Source organism: Poeciliopsis prolifica, unplaced genomic scaffold (assembly GCF_027474105.1).
Source record: "Poeciliopsis prolifica strain line A6 unplaced genomic scaffold, Auburn_PproV2 SCAFFOLD018, whole genome shotgun sequence".
Classification (NCBI taxonomy): Eukaryota; Metazoa; Chordata; class Actinopteri; order Cyprinodontiformes; family Poeciliidae; genus Poeciliopsis; species Poeciliopsis prolifica.
In genome coordinates, this window is record NW_026562393.1 from 8,636,565 (window position 1) to 8,660,085 (window position 23,521).

Here is a 23,521-nt window from a genome sequence, read left to right on the forward strand (position 1 = left end):
CACACAGCACACAAGTCGAGTTCCCAGTGAATCAGAGCAGTCAGCTGCCATCCACCACCTCAAGGCAAAGGGCCAGTCTAGCACAGGACTGCAGACATGTGACCAGCTGTCTCACACAACCACAGTTACTGCATTGAGACGGGGACATGGACAAAGAGCTCTCAGATAAGTTTCTATAATGCATTACCTTCAGAAATATTTCAGCAGGTTGTCTTGGTTTGTTCGGCTCTGTCGGTTTATATACTGCTGTGATATACGGGTCCAGATAGCAGGTGTTTGTAAATCTATACATAACTCTGTCTTGTGATTTACAGTCTGCTGTCAGGAGGGCACAGTGACATCAATACTGCAGCAGGAGTTTGTCTGGGGCCTAGCCGAGGACGCCAAAATACCTCCTTGCTTCTCCCCTCCCGCGTTCCACTGACAGCGATAGACAGCTCCACACGAGCAGCTGTCTAAATATTACTTTTCCCTCATTCCCCTCTTCATCTCGCCATTCTTTCTCTCCTCTCTCCTCTCCAGTCTCAGAGGGAGTGCTTGGCCACTGATCGGCATGAGTTCAGAAGAGACAAATGTTTGACTGGGGCAACTGGGGATGTCCAAATTTGGCACACCGCCGGCATACCGAAAGTTCGGAGCAGATCAGTGAAAGGATTTGAATAACTCATCTCGTACTGACCTGCTTTCAGCGACAACTTGCCACACACACCTATAGTCTAACTGGTCATGACAAAGAACATTAGAAAAAAGCCAAAGATTCGATTTTCTCACTTCATCACTATTTGCAGCAGGGATTTTAAGTAACTGAATACAAGTATGCAGACAAATGCAAAGCCTCTTCTCTTTACTTCATTACTGGCTCAGCTAGTTCCTGGTTTGCAAAGAGTCCCCAGGTGCATGAATGTTTCATAGCCACCCTGCTATCTGTTCCCCTCTGCTCAAATTCAGTCTTTCCTAATCCTTCCCAAAGATAGCTCGAACTCCACCGTCAGTAGCGCTTACTCTCATCATCGTGAGGCACTTATAAAGAGAAGAGGCAGCACATAAAACAGCTGTTTTTCCCTGGTGGCTTAATCATCCAGTTTAACCAACGGGGCTGTCAGAAATAACATCATAATCAAATTGTTTGGTCAAGCGGGCTTGTCTGTCACGAAGTTCAGAGTTTTCATTAGCTTGCTCTCTCTGTTGTGGTTTCCTGGCAGTCATGCTGTTTATGTGAATTATGCCCGCTGACTCCAAGCGCCTCCCTCCTCCGACTGCTGCTTTGAGCAGTATCAAGCTGAAAAATAATAAAACTTAAGACGCGACCTAAGACCACTTGAAGTCGTGTTTATTCTCTTAATCTGTTCATTTTTAGCTAAACGTCAAGCATACTTGATAATGCTTGCAAACACAATATTTAAAATTGCAGCTTCGATGGGGAAAAGAGATGCTTAAAATGTTCACCTTGTGGTGTTTATTGCGTATTTACTGCAGCTTTTATGCTTAAGTAAAAGCATAAAATAAATAAACTGGTGTGAATATCCAAAGAGAACAGTGCATAGACTGAACCAGTCTTTTCATGAAGCTTCAGGTAAGCAGGCATAATGTTTTTTTTACAAACCTTTCATGAAGTCTAGTTTTTTAATAACAGGAAAAAAAACACAGTAAAAAACAAGATTTTGTGTAATGTAAGCTCAACATTTCTGGTCTTTTGTCCCAAGTTCTGAATCTGGTTTAGCTGATTAAACTCCATCCTGTGGACCACTTTGAACATCTTAATCTGACTGCCAGTGGAAGACAATGGGAACTTTTTGCACTATGGAATTTTAAAACTATTGGCTTTAAAACAAGTATTTGCTTCATAAAAAATCTGATCTATGAAAGTACCAAAGCGGGGCATTAAATCTTGGCACAAAGCACTTCAATGCAAACGCATACTCACAGTAGATCCTAAATATGTTCACCCATTCAAACAAAAAGACACAATTAAAGCTCTCCAACCTTCTTCTAGTTTCTTTGCAAGACTTTCAGTTTGCACTGTTCTCCCCTCATTGTTTCTTGAATGCTTCAGCCGTTCATAAGGTTAATTGAAAAGTACAAGGAACCCTACTTGTTCTGAGAAAGTGACATAATTTTCAGAAGTAGATAAACTTTAACTGTAACAGATTTTGACACATATTTGTCATTTTACTTCAACAATATTTTACAAATTGGACAATTGAGATGTTGGTGAGAGCAGTGCCACATCATAGAACTACAGACTTTTCATTAGATTTATTCAGTTTTTACAAACAGATAATATACAGTTCCTTCCAAAAGAATGAATAACTCTTGACCTTGTTCACATTTAGCCACATAACATAAACAAACTTTCATATATTTTAGTGAGATGTTTTTGATCAACCAACATAAAACTCGCTTCCTGCAAGAAGACGAATCAGTCTGAAGACTATCGGCTTCTCACACATTTTGTTCCAGAATAACTCTGGAAGAAGATCTCTCCACAGCATGATGCTTCACACACCGTGTTTTAGTGTCTTTCTTGGACTCCATTATGTGGATTTTTACTAATGTTTTCCAACAAACCTCTGATGCTTTCACAAAGACTGAATTACACTCAGGTGGCAACCGGATGCATAGAACTTTATTGAGGGATATCAGAGTGAAATTGACTGATTACCCACAATTTGACATGAAAATGAAGAAAATTTGAAAACCACGCATCAGTTCAAGGACCAATAATACTTCCAAGAGACTAACAGAGACTGGGCAAGCTCAATGAGTGTGAGTCATTAACAGCACCAGAAAAAAGCCCACTCATCAAATGAATGTGCTTTTACCCTCACAGAAAACTGAACGTGATTTATATTGGTATCAAGCAAAAGAAGGTTAATTTGGGTAAATTTGAAGAAGCAGCAGAAAGGTAAACCTTTTCCCCAGCCAGCAAATGAATGCCAAGTGGTCTTAAATACATTACAGATTGTCATTAATTAATTTGTTGGCTCATGAGGCGCAGCTTGTTCAAGCCATTCATCATGAGGAGGAAATTGACAAGTTGAAGACTTGTCAGAGGGATATCAACTTCAATTTGACATCAAAGGAAGTGAGCACTGCTTCATTTGTTTGGTAATCGCCTTTTTATTTCCAGTGTCTTTGTCTGAGCAGAACCAGAGCTGATAGTTTACACAAAGCACAGGTCCTACCAAAAAAAAAAAAAGATTTGATTTGAACAGGGTCACGTCACCATGTTGTGTCGCTTTAATGGCTTCCTCATGGTGTGCATCAACTCAGACCGTCGGAGCAGGCAGCGGAGAACATCTGCCCTGAGCACACAGACACTTTGTTCCGCCGCGCTTGGCCTGTCAGTCAAACATGTTCTGGCCTGTCTCCGACATATTACAAGTGGTCGCAGCCACCTCTGAAGACATGCGCCGGCACCAGTTCAGGGTGCAAGCGAAGGGATGTAGGAGCACGTATCTATGTCTGTATGTGTCTACGGGGAAAAACGGAGATGACAGCACGTCTATTTTTAGTGCGGTACTCCGTGCTGTGCTGTCCTGTTCCTAGAACAGGCATTCGGGTCATCTGCTACAAGGCGTGCACCAGGATACCTCCGGCTCTGCTCTCTGACCCCCACCCTCCAGCTCCTACAAGATTGGAGAGAAGGATACTTTAGGGAGGACTATCTGCAAATAGGAGAATGTTGTTCATCCCTCTCTGTTTTCTCCAGTGACTAATGGGCCAATAATTCAAGCGTCACTCTGGCATGTTATCTTGTGCTTTCTCGTGGGAATACCACCCTGAAAAATATCTCTGGTCAGAAATATATTTCTTTTGACATACTCCGCCTCACAAGGAGTTGTGATGAGCAGGAGCTGGAATAGCTTGGAAAATCCCCATTGCTGCAAAGTTATGAGGAACCTTCATCCACTCCCACCTTGATAGCTGCGATGAGACGCGACAAGAAGGAAACCTGGTGTTATCTCTTTAAATCCAGTTACTAACACAACTCTTGTCGTGTGCCTTCAGCGATCTGATAAACGGCAACAATGAACCTCTGAGTCATGCAGACAGAAAAGCTTTACATGTGAGATCCTGAGATGAAATAATGAAGCGATTCCTTATTCAGATCGAGAGTTGTTATTCTAGTGTCTCTTACATAATATATAAGGTTTGACAAGTAAGTCAGTGTTCCCTCAGCTTTAGATCTTAACGTTGGTGAAAATTTCTTCTAAACATTTGTTCCATCTTTCACTAATAAACGTCTCTACAATTTGTCATAACAACAAGTCACAAACTCCCGTGCACTTTTTTTTGAGACTTTAATTAATAAATTTAAATAAAGTGCCATATAATTGTACAGCAAAAGATGAATAAAACATTGTTTAAAATTTCTTACAGATAAAAACCTGCAGAGGGCTCCATGTATGACACACTTTTCAGAAATGTCCAACCATCATGATGCACTAGACTTTATTTTGTTGATTACAATAAACCCCATATAAAACAGTGGCATTTGTGGCGTAACATTGAAAAAATGTGGAAAAAGGTCAAGGTAATTTTGAACAACAGTTGCAGAGCATTCATCTAACACTTTCATCTATATTTAACACACAGACACAGGAATCCTCTAGTGATTATCCTCCTAATAGGCTCGAAGACTGTGAAACCTGAAGTTAAGTAGCAGGCTCTGCTCCCTTTGTTTGCCTTAGCAGGGGTGGTGGACATGTGTGCAGAGGCTGGGACTCTGGGGCCAGGCCCTCTATCCTTCCTGTTCAGTTACCAGAGGCCTCTCACTTATCAGTTCCAGATCTCACAAGAACTGAGAGAGACCACTGACAGGAAGGGCTTTTTTCTCCCCCTGTTTCCTTTAGAGAAGTTAGCAGAATGTCTGCACCTTCACATTTCACAGAAAAACACAGTTACTCATTAGTGCTTCCACTAAGGCTACAGAGAGAGAAAGAGAAAACGAGACCAACCATGAACACATTTGGATAAAAATTAAACCCATAAGCTGAATTACCATGAGGGAATTGGTACATTTTTCAGTAAGAATCATGTAAAAAAAAAGGTGGAAATTTCAGACTTTTCCAATCTCATGTCCTCAGTCCTTCAAGTTTATGGTAAGACATACAGTACTAATACTTCCCCATTAATTCATAGCATGTGTTTCTACATTGGCTAGTATTTAGATATGCAACTTGAAAAACACCAAAACAAGGAAAAAACATGGCTGAATGAAGGACACTGGGAATAAACTAAACAAAGGAGAAGGACACAAATAAGGAAAGACAGAAGAAAATGAAAAGGAAGAATACAATACAAAGAAGAAAAATATAAAGAACACAAGGTACAAAGAAAATACACAAGGAAGTAAAAGAAAGAAAATATAAGGGCAGAAGGAAGGAAAACATCAGGATGGGTTGGAAACTACTACAAGGAAGCAAAGGAGGTAGGATAAATATTAGGGATTGAAGGACAAAAGGAGCAGAGGAAAGAAAATGGAGAGGAAGGACATGAGCTACATGAGGCAAGTAGGGAAGAAATGATGCCAAGAAAAAAGAAATGAAAAGAAAGATAGGACATGCAGAATGAGGTAAGGATATCAAAACATAAATTATACACAATGAGAATAAAGTCTGGAATTATGAATATTTTTCCATACTTCTGTTTTTTAATTTTTGTACATATCTAGACCTGGAAGTTACTGGAATGAAATTCCATATTTTTCACTACTGTGAAACTCTGAGCAACAACATAAAGGGAGTAAAAAGGACTAATCTACTTTACTGCATCCATGCCGTCAAACTCAGAAACATTTTTCTCCACAACAAAGGCTCCAGAGCGAGGGGAAGAGTCTGTCACCAACATCGAGAGAACTGACTGCGAGGCACTCAACGTCATGTCACTGTTTGTGTCACATCCCCAACCATCTCTCCTGCTATCACTGTCTACCCTTGCCTGACATTTCCACAATAAGCACTTTGGTTTATCCCACTCAGCTGTGTGGCAGGCAGATGTTTGTCAGGGCACCAAATTTCATAGCATTCAGGCAGCTCTAATCAAGATCAACCCTCCTGATACATTATGTGAGCCTGTGCTCATTCTGGATGTCCTAAATCCTAATCCGTGCCTGGGATGTATCATATGCTGGACACACCAAATACATCCTTACTTCAATAAGTAAATCTCTTTAAAAAAAAAAAAAAGAAGAAGCATTGAGCTACACATTGTGGCTTCTTGATTTAAAGAACGTTCATAACCTTGTGGGCATGTGTGGAAGCTCGAACTGGAACCTAAGCACTTTGTTACTCAGTGTAAGACCCCAGGAGGTCCTGATGAAATCAACATGTTCTGCCAGCAGAGCCCACACTGGCCGCATACGACCTGCAGCTATCACGTGATTAACAGAGAAATGGTGACATGTGGCAGCAAAAACAAAGCTCTTGTTGTTTTAAATTACTGTGTTGACTGACAACAGTGAAATCAGTTTGTAGTAACAGGCTTGATATTTGATTCTATCTGTAAACTTGTGAACTATTACCAGCAAACCCACCTAATTTTTAGCCAAATATTTTGAGGAAACAAAGAATCATCATGTCAGAAAGGGTGGTAAAAAAGTGGCAAAAGTCCAAAGTATCTTTTGAAATTATTGATGGAGACTTTTTGAATTCTTTAAAGAAAATAAAGACTAGCTTTTAGCAATGGCTTAAAAACTTTTCACAGTACATTAGTTTGAACTATTTTTTTTTGTTTTGTTTTGTTTACAAAGTGACCTAGAAGCACCAATACAACCAGCATGATAAAAAATTTTTAAAGGTACAAGTGATAATGTGTAGAGGAGAGACAAGCAGATTGAAAATTAAATGTGTGACTATTGAAAACTTACAAGACAATTTAAATCATGTTTATCAATTAAAAGATCGCCATAGTGCAAACAGCCTTCCATTCAATCCATTTTCTATGCTGGATTTCTAGCCGTCTCACTTTTTGATTCGTTTACATGAATGCTGCAGTAGAAACAGCTACGGTTACAGCACGGCATTAAACACTGTCCAGTTCCTGGTTATTGGGCATACTTTCACAGATCGGCTTCCTTTCGCTGTTGCACAAAAAAGCCATCTGCTATGGGACACTTTGTGCTGACTATCCATGTTGGGAATGTACCTTTTTGTAGACAATCAATAATTTGAAGTAATATTCTGTAATCTACTCAGACTGCTGTAATGCAATGGAGTTATGTGACTTCAATGAATAATATCTCCCAGCAAGAGGGTGCTCAATTGTTTACCTGGTTACAAATAGAATGTGAACATGCAGGTATGAAATAGTTTGTTTAAAAGTATAAAATTACAATTCATGGGTGTGAAATAAGAGTACAAAAAGGTGAGACTAGGCTGAAGATACACAATCCGTCAAGCAGCCCTAGAGTTGCTGCAAACATCGCAATTGGAAATCAGAAATAAAGATTCAGAAAATAGGTAAAACTGAGCATAACCCAGGGAAAAAAGTGTTGGAACTGAGTCTGAGTGTAAAGAATGCACTCAGCTGTCATGGTGTTCATCTGCAATAACACTTGTGTATCCTGGATCAAATTTAAAATTTGTGTATCCCTTGTAGCACTAAATATGAGAAAATATGAGAAAAAAAAAACACTTACCTGTCTTGTTTCTAATCCTTGATTTTTCACCACAAGGAACCCCCCCACCCATCCACACCGCAGGAGGTGAAACACTCCAGCACTTCAAGTTTTTTGTTCCTGAGAGAAATCAAGACAAAAAGAAAAAAATAAAACATAAATCAGTGTGACATTATTCACTGGTCTCCAAACACTAGATTAGCACATTTGCATATTTCTTCCTGAAAAATCAAGTTCACTCCATGACTTCACTTATTTCGGATGCCTTTGGGTTTTGAGTGGCCACCATCAGAGCTTTCGAGACTCTTCTAACCTGTTTGGATAAGGTCCTTCACGCTCTTGTGCTCATGAAGGACAGATCCAAACAGCAGCTGATACTTCACACCCTCAGTAAGTTCATTGTAATGTTACTGTCACAATTCACTCCTAGTTGACTTAAATACCTGATAGACCAACGCATGGGCAGGCAGTTTGCTTCAGTCTATTAAAACCGTGGAAATCCGAGGTGAAGACCAAAGGACTATTTCAATGAGTTGGTAATTATTTCACCACTTTGGCCATTTTGTGACTTTTGGTTAGTCTTATATTGTCCAGGGCCAGTGGCTGGAAGCTTGGTCCATTGAATAATTTTTACCCACCTTCTTGTTTCACCACCAACATATTGAATAACATTTTTAAAGACTAATCATTTTCTAGTCTTCAATTAATAATATCTACCACCAGGTTATGTAATCTGTCATATTTCAAAAGAGTCAACCAGAATCCCCCAAAAAGTAACAAACCATAAAAGGGTAGAGATGGTATGCGATGCAAAGAAAAATTACATTTTATCTGAGTTTTGAGTATTTTTATGATAATTTATGTTCATTTTCTTTCAACAAGGACTTACAATGGTAAGCAGTTCTTTACATGGGTAAAAAAATTTTGTTTATTGGTACAAATTGGAAGTAGAAAGGACAAAATGGTAACATACAAGAACCAAGTGGAGGTGAACGTTGGCAAAGCAGCACAGCAACTGACCAAGAGGCTTTTAAAACTAATTATTCAGAAGGAATAACACCACCATAACCAAACTCAGCTAAAAGATTTATGTCATCACTGGAATGAGAAAAGCAGAAACTAAACTCGCACATTTTCGAGTCGAGTTTTGTGCTTCTATAAAAACTGTAAAAGGGAAGACAGAAAGTCCTTTTAGGATGTTAAGTTATTACAGCTTTATATCTCAATAGAAATGGGTATCATTATGGTTCATCCAGTAAACTCTTTTTTTTCTTTTCACAAACATCCAAACCAGCTCCTAAAACAACTTAAATTGTTCTTACCATAATTCATACCACAGACCATTTGAATCTTAACTTTTATGTTTACAAATTACACAGTGGCTTGGCTATGTGAGTAAAGCTAGCCATCTAAGTAGTCGAAAATACAGCAGTAAGGATCCTTGGATAACTAAAATCAAACAACAGTGATGGGAAATGAGGATTTGATAACAAGCTTTCCCAAGAGAAAGAAGAGGTTTCAGGAAGTGTCTGGGCTTCTTTTTGACATTTGACAATTTCATGATTTTCTATTTGTCTTAAAGCACTATAACACATTAAAGGAAAACTTGCACTCCAGACTCTTTGATAAAACAAACATAGAAGATTCATACACAAAAAAAAATAAGAAACTATCAGACTATTGTTGTTTATGCTTCAAAACACAACCCTAACATCAGGGTTAGTTTCTTATAGAACTAAAAGAGTGGATCAGAATACATGTTATTAGTTTATGCATACATATGCTGGAAACAGTGACAGTTTTTATTTCAAAAGGAAAAAAAAATTACAGAATGAAAAACAAATTCAAATTATTTGAATTCCTGATCACAGATCAGAGCCAAGCAAGGAAAATATGCAATCCTTGCCAAATCAATTAGTTTGTCTTATTTATTTTCAGTCTTGCTGTAAAGTTAAGCACTACAAAGTTAACTTCTTATTAAACACATGAATATTAAACATACAATAACTGTTAGAACTTTAAGAAACAGCATGATACTATTCATATACCGCAATGGACCAGTCAATAGTAAATCCATCTCTTCTCATGGGGACAAAGTTCAGGTTGTGCTTTTCAGGTATCAGAACTGTAAGCAGAAACCCTTTAGAAACTGTACTCAGCTTTAGTTCATTTTCTTCTTTTCAAAGATTTCAGATTTTGGACAACAAAAAGGAAATGAAATATCCTTCTGGTGCTTGCCTTGGCTTTCTGTAGGAGAGTTTTGAAGTGACACTTATTTTGTCCTGTTTGAGTCGCCTTTTCATCAGTCGTCTCCTCTGCGACAAAACAACATGTTATCCATTTGTGTTCCAGAGCCAAGTTTCCTCTGGTTGGGTTGAAATTACAAGGCTAATGTTCCAAATATAACAACTGTCTAAACAACAAGGTGTAGTTTCCCATCGGGTAAGAGAGGGCGGTACCCTTTTGCTTTGTGCTTTCTTTTTAATCCTCTGTCTTTATGACTGCAAGATTTTTCAAGCTGCATTACTCCCCTGCTGGAAGTGGCGTTCTCTGAAAAGGGAAAGTAGAGGAGTGCTGGCGGGCTCAATGGGTCGACAGCGAGGAAGAGGAGGAGGGGGCTGAAGCTGGGTGCCTCCTTTTTAAAGCCAGATTCTCCCCAGATACCTCCGTGCTATTCATCAACAGCTTTTCCAGGTCTGTGAAAAATCAATGTGCTCTGCACTGCAAACAGTTCATAATGACGGGGGATGGAGGGGGGAAAAAAAGCCCAACTGCAACAGAATTGATTTGTTTAAGTACAATAACACGGCTCTGCAGCGCAGTGAGAGGGAGGCTAGAGCGCCCAGACAAAGACTGACTGGCAGTATCAAACCCCAAGCAATAATTGACAAACTGCTGGCAGAGAGCAAATCTGAAATACAGAGCCTTGTTATCTAATTAAAGGAGTTTTTCTGTAAATTGCCACCTGACAGAGAAAAACCCACTGAGTCGCAAGTGAGTAATTGACCTGCCGGTGCACTCTGGATACTGTGTTTCACCTATTTTGTGTCATCTGTGCATGAAAGTGTGACCTCAAAAGTGGCAGTTGTGTCAGGGTTTTTTCAAGAACGGCAAGAAAAATTGACCATGGACTCAAACAAGACTTCATTGTTAATGGCCGCAAGTTGATATAACACAAATTTTCCCATCACTTTGTATTTCCTCTTATTTAAGCGGACATTTCCTCTCCACTATCTCGACATACAAGCTCAGTATGAGGGATTGCTGTAAAGTCAATGATGCAATGCATGCCATTGTCCAATGTCACTACATCCTTTTTCTGGAGGCGTGGAAGCTGCAAGTCAATGACTTGATGTAATCTGCTGGGTTTCCTTATATAGAAAACTTCTTAAGTCAATGATCTGAACTTGACTGCATTTTTTATGTCTAGAATCAATTGGACAGTGCAATTGAGTATAGCAGTGATAACTCTCTCCACATCTATTTGGTTATCTGTATCTGCCATCCACATAGGGCACTCGTATTTCTTCAGCATTTGGGTGCTGGTATCTTTGACTCGTTTTACATTTTTGGATCTAAAGTGCCTCGAGAGTGTTGTGTGTTTTGTGACATTGTGCTACATAAATAAACTAAACAGAGTTCAATCACTTGTTTCCTTTTTCAGTAGGGATGCACCAAGAGATCATCTGAAGCACCAAAAGGAAAGAAAGAAAAAAAAAGGTGCTGACATCAGTAGTTTTACAATAGTCACTTATTTCAATAGAGGCACACATCGTCGCTCAAGATTTTGATTTGAGAAAGGCAGAGGTGTTATCATTTTGTGAAAAAGCCTTTAATCGCTAGGACATGGAGGGCAGACATGTCTTTTATCCAAATTAAACCCTTTATCCCCATTTGGACCAGTTCTTTGTTGTTGTTTTGATTTTTTAGCCAATTACTTTATTTTGTGTATTCTTACATAAATAAGTCATGCTATAATCATGGAGTCATTTGAGGAATTTATAGAAATAGTGCTTCTGCAGTTACTACACTATGCGTTTTGTTCTGTTTTTCAAATCAAAAAATGTTTGACAATATTGCTGCCAGCTGACTGGCAGTATGCAGTAACAGTGTGTCAGAAGAAATGTAAAAATCTATGCTCCATATAGCTTCAAAACTCAATCCTGCACTTGCATCTCATTAAAAGGACTTTGAACAACCCACATTCCAATAAATGATCCTTCCTTGCTTCATTAAATGTATGTAAAAGTACATATTATTTGTTCATTTACCATTGAAGTCATTACTGCAGAGTCTAAGTTGGAAATGTTTGAAAGAAAGTCAAGTAAACAAAATGTTTATAAGACAAAATGTTCTTACACGGGAAAAAGCTGGAAACCAAGAGTAAATTGTGTCAGGACAAGCCAGCACAATAAAACATTCCTCCCTGCCTCTTTTATGCTGCCCACATAGGTGCATTTATCATTGTTATTATGCCTTTAGAGAGGCCCTCCCAGGTTTAATTGGGTCCTCATGGAGTCAAAATCCCTTCTGCTGCAGCAACCACCCGAGCCGGACAAGCTCATACCTCTTTAGGCAACAGCGGCATTCACTGGCTGCATGTCGCTCGGTGAAAAGTGGCCCCAAATCCAGCCGCTGAGCCCGGAGGGGGGCGGTGAGAAATGGACGTCACCCCACCAAGCCTGGATAATGGCACGAGAGAGACACCTGGGGAGAAACTCTCACCTGGCTCTGCACTTGGCACTGTTGGGAACGCTTTTGAGAGCCACAGGGTGTCCGTCAACAGGAGCCATTATGTCCAGTACGCTGAATATGCATTTTAACAGGCAAATACTGGCAAATTTGGAAGCGTATTGGGCTTGCAGCATGTGCACAAAATGTGCAGCAGGAGGATGACAGAGATTTTTGTCCACTCAACGAAAACAGTTAACAAAAAGTCACAGAGCTAGAAAAAAAGAAACGCACTAAGAAAAACACGAACATTGCTTCTGACAAACAAGTCAGAAATAAAAAAAACAGAATCAAAAACACATTAGTCATCTCATAAAAATTCCAGCACTGAAACTTTTGAGCTCCCTTTCACCTTAAAAAGTAATGTTCCTCTTCTGAAGACAGTTTTCTGTTGTTCAGTTGCTCATGACATGCAACAAATCAAACAATAAACAGCTTGTGCTTCACACAAGTTATCAGACAAAGAGCTTGTTTTCTAAAAAGAGGGGGTGGCATGACAAACCAAGGAATGATAGTCAAGTTGTTTGTTCCTTACAGCAAGTGAATGTTAAGAAAATACGTTTATTTAACCATTTAGAATGACTATTTGCCCCCAATAAACATAGGAGCAATTTTAAAACTGGATAATTAAGTGGAGTTTTTAATTTTAAATGTGAAAAAGCAGAGATCCTGACTTTAGAGATAAAAAGAAAAATAAAATCACACACCTATGGGTAAGTACACAGAGGAATTGCCAGGAATCTGCTGATTTTCTATTTAGGAGACACTTTTTATTACGCTAAAAGTGTGTGTTAACAACAACACTCTTTACCTTTACTGAGGGCAGAGTAGCTAAAGTTAGTTTTTTGTTTCAGTAGTAAAAAACAACATATCTGCATTAGTACTGATATTGGCAAAAATGTTCTTAACGGTGTATGTCTAACACTCAGTATTCCTGAGATGTTAAAGGTAAAACCAGCAGACCAACAAAAATGCAAAAAGCAATCTTAAAAAAAATGAAATATTTACATTTTGTGGAGTCATGGCTGCTGCACACTCAGGCTGAAGTGCAAGAAGCTGCACATACAAAAACTGAAGTTGTTCTACTTCATGTTTCAGCTTTCTGTCGTATAACATACTTTGAAAATCTTGACTGCCTTGTGGAAATTAAAGTTACCAGAGTAAAGAATTACTTCCTTTTGTATTTCAAAATCTCAATTAATACTCTCAAGAGTCTCAAATATAAATACAACAGGGTGTGAAGCTAAGCGCTCAACCTTCATATTCAGGATTTAACAACAAGCATACTGTTGGCTTCTCTGCAAGCCCATATTAACCCAATTTAGCTGTTACTTCCACATAAAGTGTGTCACCGCAGCATTGTAGTAATGATTACAAGCTTACAGATAACAGCTTCAACTACAAGGCATCTAAATGGCCTGAGATTCGGCTCAGTCAGCCCCCCCAATTTTCATTCCCAGCTGATTAACGCAAAGGCAAGCGCCTAGTTAACCACTGCTGCTGTAATTACTGAATGGGATGAAGCACACACACACATATTATGCACCTTATACACCAAGACACTCAACTGCAGAAGGTGCATTTGTATACATGTTGTGTGCCACCAGATGAGCATCGCAGCAACCACCAATTATATGTTTTATTTATGCAAATGCAGGTAATTTACTTCCCGCTGTGCATGACTTCCATGATCCAGCATCAGCTGGTAGGAATAGCATCCAATATAGGTTTTTCTACCAATGAAGGGTAATAACTCTTCATTTATTAAGGGAAGAAGAAGAGAAGAAAGAAGTAGTACACAAGTAAAGTCAGTTGGAAGGAAGAACAACAGCACAGAAGGAAGAAGAGAACTTTAAGAGTACATGTGTCAAACTTAAGGCCCTGGGGTCAAATCCAAACCATTGTATGTTTTTAAGTGGCCGCCTGGAATCTAGATAACCACATAAATAGATCCTTCAAGATAACAAATGTGCATAAATATTATTTTATCTATCTAATCAAAGCATTTTTTTATGCATAAACTGCCAAATTATATCAATGCGGAAAAAAAATGTCTCAAAATGATTAAACTTTTAGAAGGACTCATTAAATACAGAGGCAGTTTTATATTTATATTTCTGACAACTTGCTAATGGGAAGCTTTATCAATACATTCTGTCACAACCAGCTCTTGCAGGACATTCATGCTGTTGAAATGTCTCAAAATGAAAATGAGTTTGATACTCCTGTTTTAGACAAACGGGGAAAAATTTGTGACAATGCAATTATTTCATCATACACATTATTTTCCCATGCTAACTCCAGACATGAAAAACACTGAAATCAAATTCCGGACTCTTCCCGGCAGTGCATAGTAACACAGCAGTGACAGCAGATGCCATCAACATCATGTATAGAGGACGATAGTTGTATAAAAACAGAGTTTCACTTTGAATTTCCATGTTCCACCACCTTCCCAAGAGTGAGCTAATGCTCATGAGTCCTGCATGAATTGATGGCTTTAATATTGTCTCTCCTCCTACTCTTCCCTCTGTGGCATATCTTGTTTCAAACGCGAGAGCAGCTCGAGAGGGTGCTTGTGTTTTTCTTCCTTTGTTTCCACTGCTTCCCTATCAGAGTGGGAAAGGTGGTAGCAACTCCCACGGGGGAGATAGAGATAGAGGTGTAGGCTGCCTGCGGAGCGCTGAAGCAAAGAAAAGCCTCACCGTCTAACCGTCTCGTCCCTCCCCTTTCACGGCCCTTCTTCATCTGCAAACCAAATTCTCTGCCCAGCAGCAAAACATTCCTATTTGCTCACCTGGACTTTTTATTATTATTTTTTTTTCTCTTTACAATATCACCAGCCTGAGTGCCCAGGAGAGTTTACCATAAAGTAATGAAGACAAGCAATGCAGATCCTTCAGCCAGCTGCAAAGGAGAGGAGCATGTAATGAGCTCTGATAAGTCAGAAGAAATAACCTGTATTTGCATTTTCAACCCCGTTCTTCATCTCTCTCCCCTATTATTGCCTCCTCTGTCTCATAATAGGGGAAAAAAAAGCAATGGGAGAGAAAAAAGAGGGGGGAGCTGACATATACACAGAGGAATCCAGGGAGTAAAAAGAGAGCACATTACTACTGGGAGGGGAAAAATGATTAAAGGCTGAGATGAACACAATCTGCTGGTACCAGAGGAAAACGGAAGGACCTTCCAGAGCATATAAGCATTGCATCTCGACCTGACGCAAATCAGCTCAACCATGACTATGCTGACTGGAGCCCATTACCATTTTCCCCATTGGTATGTTCTTTTGGCATGAACATATCATGCCCAAACAATCATTAGCTGGACCAGATTGTTAACTCAAATGAATGCACATCTACCTACTGAGCATAATAAAAATGACAGATTAAACACAGAATTAGAAACAGATTTGTCCGTGTGGGATTTCTCATGGTTTCTGATTGTTGCAGCTAATCAGTGTTCAGTTGACTCATTTGGTGGAGACTCTTGAGGCGCAAACGAGCAAAGAGGAAAAAAACAAAAGAAGAAGAAAAAAAAAACCAGCAAAACATCAATAATGAAGAGAAGGAGACGGAGGGGAAGAAAACAAAGCTGCTCATAACAAATGGGAAAACAGGCGGAGCGTCTCATTGCAAGAATGCTAACGACAATCAATTAGCAATTCCTCATGATCTTGGGTGCGTTGGAGTATAAGGTGTCTTAATGAGTCCCATTTCCATTAGGCGTTCAGCTCGAGAGGCAACGAGGAGGAGGCTGCATCTACCGGCTCCTCCATCTCGGTGCCTAATGACTGCAAGAGTGGATTACACCATCAACTCCTCGCTTCTCTTTGTTTATCCCCCACGTAAATAATGGTCAACCATTTCAATGCATTAAATGGGCCACTCTAAAAGCAGAGAAGGAAGAAGAGGAAGAGGAGGAGTGCATGTGTTTTGGAAGCCATCCTTCAGTGATCTCCAGGAAATTGGCTAACACCAACCATGTGGTTCGGTGGCAGAGAAGTAGACGCTTGATGGATGTGTAGTTAACACTTAAATGTACACTCACCGGCCACTTTATTGGGTACATAAGTTCAATTAACACAGATAGTGGCTCAGCGAATCACAAGGCAGCAACCCAATGGTTCCCAAAAAAATTACAATATCCTTTGATCAGAAGACAGTGACACCTTGTTGATGTCAGATTAGCTAGATTTACACTTTTAGTGCAAACAAAGTCTTGCAGTACCTGAGTAGTGTTGCTCATCTAGTTCTACTAAATGATGAAATGCATTACAGACAAGTTAGAAAAACTGAGAAATATCTCTTTGAGAACCTGCAGAGCATGATTGCTGAAAAAAAAACAAAAGGTTAGATCAAAGACAACTGAATGAGAACAGTCAGAACAATTCTGATTGGTGCATATCTAAAATTGATTATTTCCCACAGTTAAAAGTTAATTTGGTTTCATCACTGTAAATAAAATTTTAATGTCTGGATCTGAATCTGAGCAATCACTGCAATAAAAAGTCTCATGCCTCAAATTATACCCAGCAGTTGCAATACTTTTTCCCCTCCGGGCTGCGCCGATCAATATTTCACCCAAGGCTCCATCACTCCATTTCTATTTTCCTGTCTCCCTCTGACACTCTCTGGTTTCTCTCCTGTCACAGCACCGGACAGGATGGAAATTAAACGCCTCAGCAGAAAAACACACAAGTGGAAATGATCGGCCCGCTCCGGCCACTCGGGTCATGAATTCAGCTTAACTGTGCTTATCGCCGGCTGCTGCTATTAGTCTTAATAGCCCCAGCCGGCAACCCGCCCTCGAGATGAGATGGGCGCCTTTGCCAGGGCAACCAGCATTGGACAGGTGATTCTCATCTGCGATCTCTTCACATGCCATGGCGAAGGTAACTCTGCCTAACAATAGCTGCCAGGTTGTTGGCTTATGGGCCATTTCACACAACTGAAACATTATGCTTTTACACTCTGCATCAGTCCAAAATAATGACTAATTCAATCTTGGGGAGTATCTCATTCAATCCTCCCAATACATGCATATGTATTTACTCAAAAATACTTGTTCTTTTTCACTTCTCAGCCTTGTGCATCTTCAATAAGCCGTCCATCTTTCCTGCTGTACAAAAACAACAGAAAATCGACCTCTGCTCTGCAGAATTTCAGCATTGAATCGTCTGTTTCATTCATGGTAAGACAAAATATTTCTGGGACCAAGATATGTATCTGTGGCGTTATGTCTTGCTGAGCAAAACAATATTTCTCTTCTTTCTCAGCTAAAGGTTTCTTTCTACAGCTAGCCGGGGAGCCTTGCTGCACTGCCATTGAACTTGACACCCAAACTGAGGGGCAGTTACAAAGTGGAGCTTACAAAGTAAAAACGATGTGAAATAAACAGAGATAAAATTTTTTTAAAAGTATGTAATGGACGTTAGCCTGTGCATAACATAAACACCACTGAATGGATCCTTGCTGCCCTTTAGCACAAAGTCAGACAATCTGTGTTTAGAAAACAAATGTCAGGATATCTTTTCAGGTAGATTGCATTCCCACGAGCCAGAACCATCCTCCACCACTTTACTCCTTCAAAAACAATCGAGCATGTGACTGGGACCATGTCAACATGCTGCTCTGTTTAAAGAGGTAGGAAGGAATTACTTTGATCCACTTTGAGGCGTGCCTTCCTTGACTGCTGAGTGCTGGTTAGGGTTTGGAGTGGGAGGGGAGACGCTGGTGTAGCACAGCTCAAGCTAATTCTTTGCAACATAGAAGCTCCAAGCCCCCTCACTATAAATGATACCACATTATTTAAGCTTTTTTAAAGGCTCTGTTGGTGAAATCCCTTGACATTAGCATGCTTTAAAAGAAGTATTTTCCACTTTAAAGATTTGTTTTTTGCCTTTTTGTTACAATTACATGTTTCAGATAATCAAATTATCAAGTGATTAATTATTTTTATAATAAATAAATAATTAATTAACTAATCAATTACATTTTCTGGTTCATTCGCCACAGATCGGTGTGATTAATAACCAAAATCAAGAAATCCCCTGAACAGAATCTCTGTGCCAACATAAAGTAGACAGAAAGCTCTTTAAAAAAATTATTATAGTCAGTCTAGACCGGATTGCAAATTAATTTTTTTGGTTTTGATGAGATGCACAAATAGAGAAAACATGGAAGAGTGGTGAACGTACCAAACTTACTCCAACAGCTCATCTGTGTCTCATCCAGATGCTCACACACTTTTAAATAGTATTTCCACTGTTACTGCACATATTCTTTCTGCACTAATACATTGTATTTTAAATGGTCAGCTTTTCCCAATTTTCAATATACATGACCATTATGTCCCTGTTTGAATGACTAGCAATAGTTAATGGAACCATAAATTCTGCTCTCAAGCAGAAAAGGTCAAGAAAAGTGTCCAGACATCAATTCATGACCCTAAGGTCAAGCACACTTAAGTTATGCAACTTAACAGTGATTCAAAGCACAGCACCCACCTCCTTTGAGTGGCTGAAGAAAAAAATTATGAAGGTGTTGGAAGGGCCTAGTCAAAATCTGGACCTACATCCAATTGAGATACAGTGGAATGACCGTTAACAGGCAGTTCATGCTGAGAACTTCCAAACAATGTAAGAATAATAATAACAATAACACAGAATAAATGCATTTCATTAGAATTTAAATATTCAACACATTTTATTATTTTATAATATAATGTTGCTATAGTTGCTATATAATCCAATTAGATTTTTTCTTCAACAGAATACATTAAAAAGATCTTTGAAACTTGGTTTAGGAAGCAGCAAATACAATCAAGACTGACATATCTGAACAAATCTGAATAATTTTCAGTGAACTTTTTGAACAATCTTCTACTTTAAATAAAAGTAAAGCTAAAAATTGATTTTTAAAATTCCATGAACAAAAATCTTACAATAATTTAAGCAATTTACCTGCGTAAATGCAAACAATGAATCAAACAAACAACATACTTACAAAAATAATAACAGAGGGGGGACAAAAAACTAAGGATAAATGAAATTTCTTGCCTCCCCATATGCCAGTGAAGGAGCTCAAAGTGTCCTTCATTATTCATGTCCTCAGAGCAGGATTTGAAGCAGCTTTGCTTCTCTTATCAATCATTTATCTGCTTTCCAAAGACACTCTGACTCTCTGGTGTAAACTCAGACTTGAGATGGCTTAAAAATCCACCAAGCTGAGGTTCTGCTTCAATTAAACAAGGCAACCATGAGTCTCAAACGCCTCCTTGCAAATTGGACAACAGAGCAACACACAGACTGTGATCCCAGGTACTCTGTAATCTCTCAATCATCCAATACAAGAAGCTCTGGTCTTATAAATAAATGAAGAGCATGTCAGGATGTATTTTTACTGACATGTCGACATGTACTTTTGCTTTTAATGTGACCAGACAGCAAAAACGTGAGATTTAGACGGAACAAGATAACGCATCGTATTTATTTTTGTTATATTGAAAACAAATATGCTTATTCAAATCATCGCCTCTCATCTTCTCGTGCTGCTTTCTGTCTGAATAAGACCCCACTTCTTTGTCATGCAGCAGACATTTGGGAAGCAGCAGTTAACAATCAAACTTGGTGGCTTTGTCTCTGTGTGGCATCCTAATGAAAGAAAATTGTTTGGAGTTCTTTGGTAGCAGTCTCCAATTACGGTCTTCATGCAAGCGTTCACTGCACCGGAACTTTTCCATTTCATCATTTGCATTCAAGCCAAGGAGCGGCGAGGCGGCGACGGTGGCAGCAGAAGCACAGCAGACCGTGTCATCCATGGACAGTGGGGGGATTTGTCCAGGCAGCACTGCTTTCCACATTTTTTTGGGAAGCGTCATGTCTATACGAAGCACAGGTGCAGCTCTTTTCATATAAGCGCACCAAGTGAAATAGAGACTCCCCTTAGCTATGTTTCCCAAATAAAATTCTTTAGGTCAACTTATTCCCTCTCTAATTAAGAGGTAAAACGTTGAGGCAAGAAAAACATTATTCTCATGCCTGCAGGAAACATTCGGCTCACTGTTGTGTGGCCGGAAAGCCACTGATGCAATCCTTCTCTGACTCTCGTAATGGATTTGGGCAGAAGAAAGCAGGATTATTTGATGCAACTTCCACCCAAGAGGCCAATTCAGTCCGTCAAATCAATACTAATCAACGGGGAGATGACAAGAGATGAAATTCGCCGTGCTGAACCTGGATACTTATGTATCAAGATTTACAGCCTTCAGCCTGTTTCCCCAGCCTAATCAAGGCCCACATAATACATTCACTCAGCTGGTTTTAACTTGGGGAAAGATGGAGGCACTTTTCTGAAGTGTCTCACAGAAGTGGTTCTGTGATACACCCATGCTAAACTTGGATAGGAAAAGGAGCCGCCTGCCGCAGAACATTTTATGCATTATTTGTGCCTGTCTGGAGGACGTTTCATACCTCTTCTGGCTCAGCTCACCTCATGTCTTTCTGTACAGAAACGTGGATATAACTCAATTAAATGTGATCTCTTTGAAGAGGTTGCCAACAGTGAATTTGTTTTAACTATAGCTAATAATTTATTGTATTCAAGGGAGTTAAAGTGGTCCTAACAGTGGAAATTTTTAAAAAAAGGTACACAAGTAAAGTAATTATAGGTGACATTAGAATATTTACCTTCATAAAAACGCAACTGAAAAGCAAAACATGCTGATGACGGATTGTTTAAGTGCATGGGTGTGGAACTGCTTTGACCGAGGGAAAGTAACAATCTACTTAATCAGAACAATAATCAAATATTTTTTTACTTTTATGTTTGGTATGGGCAATTATTATGAGCAAATGAAAAAAAAATACTGTGATGAAGCATCGACAAATATATAAAAATATAATTGAATTCAATTATTTTGTACCCTCGTGTTTGTAAATGCTGGCAGTCACGTCTTCTCCACACTCAGTACTATTTCTTCACATTTCACCTTGAAACTAGAGCCCAGAGTCTTAAATGCTTGTTCCATCACAACATTCCTTGCTGTAGTCTAAAAAGAAACTAATTTCCCTGGGATCCCGGAGCTATTTAATGGACTTTGGCAAAATTAAGAGGTGTGTCGTTCTGGAATTGGCCAGTTGAAAACGTTGGCTTTTTCTGTAGACTAAACTTGACATTATCACATTTGGTTTCATGTTTTTTTTCCCCCTTTATATAAAGAATCCTAAAGCTGCCTCTAACAGTGCTCCAAGTTCATTGCAACATCATGCAAATGACTAATTTACAGCACTAAACATGTCAGCAAGCTGACGTCTGGCAGTGGGCAGCCTGTAGAGGGTGCCTTTCATCTGAGGCAAGAAACAACAAAGAGCAAGAGCTTTTCATGTTAACAGGAAACATATATTTAATGAGACAACCACTGAAGCCTCTGCTGCCTTGCTTAAACAGCCTGACCCCCCTCACCGCAGCTCGGCGGAGCTGCCAAACAACAGTCACGGCAGTCTAGACGAGACCAAGCTGCAACTGGGGTGGTGTGTGTGTGTGGCTAGGGGGTGAGGGTGTCTCCTCAAAACTCTTGTAATGCACCAGGAATTCGGTGCGGTCTCCTCGGAGTGGTGAGAGACGCACGAACGAGAGTAAAGGGGGGCGCGAGATCCGCGCAGAGGTCAGAGCGCAACCCTGGAGGTGTTACGGGGAGTAAACAGGCATTTAAGCAGCACACAGGGGTTGTGGCGACTCACCTTCTCCAACTTCTTCATCCTCTGTTTGTTCTGCTGAAGCAGTGTCGTAGGAACGAAGCGATTAATCAGATTAATCGTGGTGAATTGGATATCGAAATGCTCGCCAGCTGTCTGGTCCATTAACTAGACCAGACAGACTCCAAAAAAAGGCAACTTGTTGAAAGAACAATATATTCAGAGCAGAAGTCAGGCCAAAAACATCTTTTGTTTTTAATAATGTTCTATCCAGAACTCCTCAAGTAGCAAGGTTTTTAGCTTCACCTGCTTCAAATTCTATTTTCTATTGCAAAATCAACCCTCAAAACATTTTTTTTTGCTATCCAATTACGAATTGGTTAATTAAAAAATTGTTAAGATCACTAATACACTATACCGATTAGTTAGAGCTTTTTATGTCAAAAGTATTTTTTAGACATACACGTTTTGCTACAAATAACCAAGCGTACACTAAACGAATGCTGTGTTGCTGAATTTTAGGCTATGGAGTGCTTATTTTCTTATTTAAAAAAGGTATTGCATTGTTTATCCATTTGCGTCTTATACGTAACGTATAAGTGTCAGGACCTGACTCTTTTTATCCAATTAATCAATTAATTGCTTGAGTAACCGATAACTAAAATAATTGGTGATTGTGGCTGTACAGTGTAGGTCCTCATGTACGGGACACAGATTAGAACAGGAAGCGATTGTCATTTTCAGAAAAAAAAAATCACCATCTTGTTCTGAAAACAAATAAATATGACTTGTGCAGAGAACTCGGGGAAGGACGGCGGCAGTAGCATGTCAAAGGTCCGAGCCTGTTTGATGACTCTGGAGACCGCCGCCGGTTGTCTGGAAAGCTGACACTGGCAGAACGGCCCATGAATATTCAGCGGCCAAGTAAATGAGGCAGATAGTACTTGACATGTTTAACATCCACCTTTGGCACCTTCTGCCATGCAAAGCCAACAAGGTGAAGAAGCAGAACAAATACGTTGGTTGTTTGTGGGCGGCTACAATCCCCGCTGATGAATGGGACGCTTTCTAAGAAACAAAATGAATGAGTTTCAGGGGAAGGATTTGGATGAGCTGGACTTGGAAACACAAAATCTCACATCCTCAGTGAAATTCGTAAGTTTTCGAGTGCCGGATGCATAGATTTTTCTGTTAAAATAAAAACTGTAGCCTTACGCAGTGCAATATGCTGACATTTCCATTCTAAGAAAAAAAAAAAACATGTTTCCCCCAACTATAATCCCTGCTGGTATCAAAATGTTTGCTCTCTAAATATTTACCAACCCAGAGTCACATCTAAAGCGCTAACACAGGCACCTTGAGACTTCCTTTTTTTTTTCTTTTTCTGAGTGTTGTGTCCCAAAGGAAATGCAGTGAAAGCACTACAGATTATCTTGCAAGTGAGTAAACTATCTGAGCACACAACACATTCC

At 39.5% G+C, this 23,521-nt stretch overlaps 1 protein-coding gene across 1 annotated transcript in view; it reads right to left on the minus strand.

Moving 5' to 3' along the window:
- Nucleotides 1-23,521, minus strand: part of LOC129367939 (zinc finger MIZ domain-containing protein 1-like) — a 113,430-nt gene that overhangs the window by 71,439 nt on the left and 18,470 nt on the right. Inside the window, exon 2 of the mRNA XM_055042645.1 lies at nt 7,643-7,741. The gene's annotated coding sequence lies outside the window, so the exon portion shown is untranslated. The remainder of the gene's footprint in view (nt 1-7,642; nt 7,742-23,521) is intronic.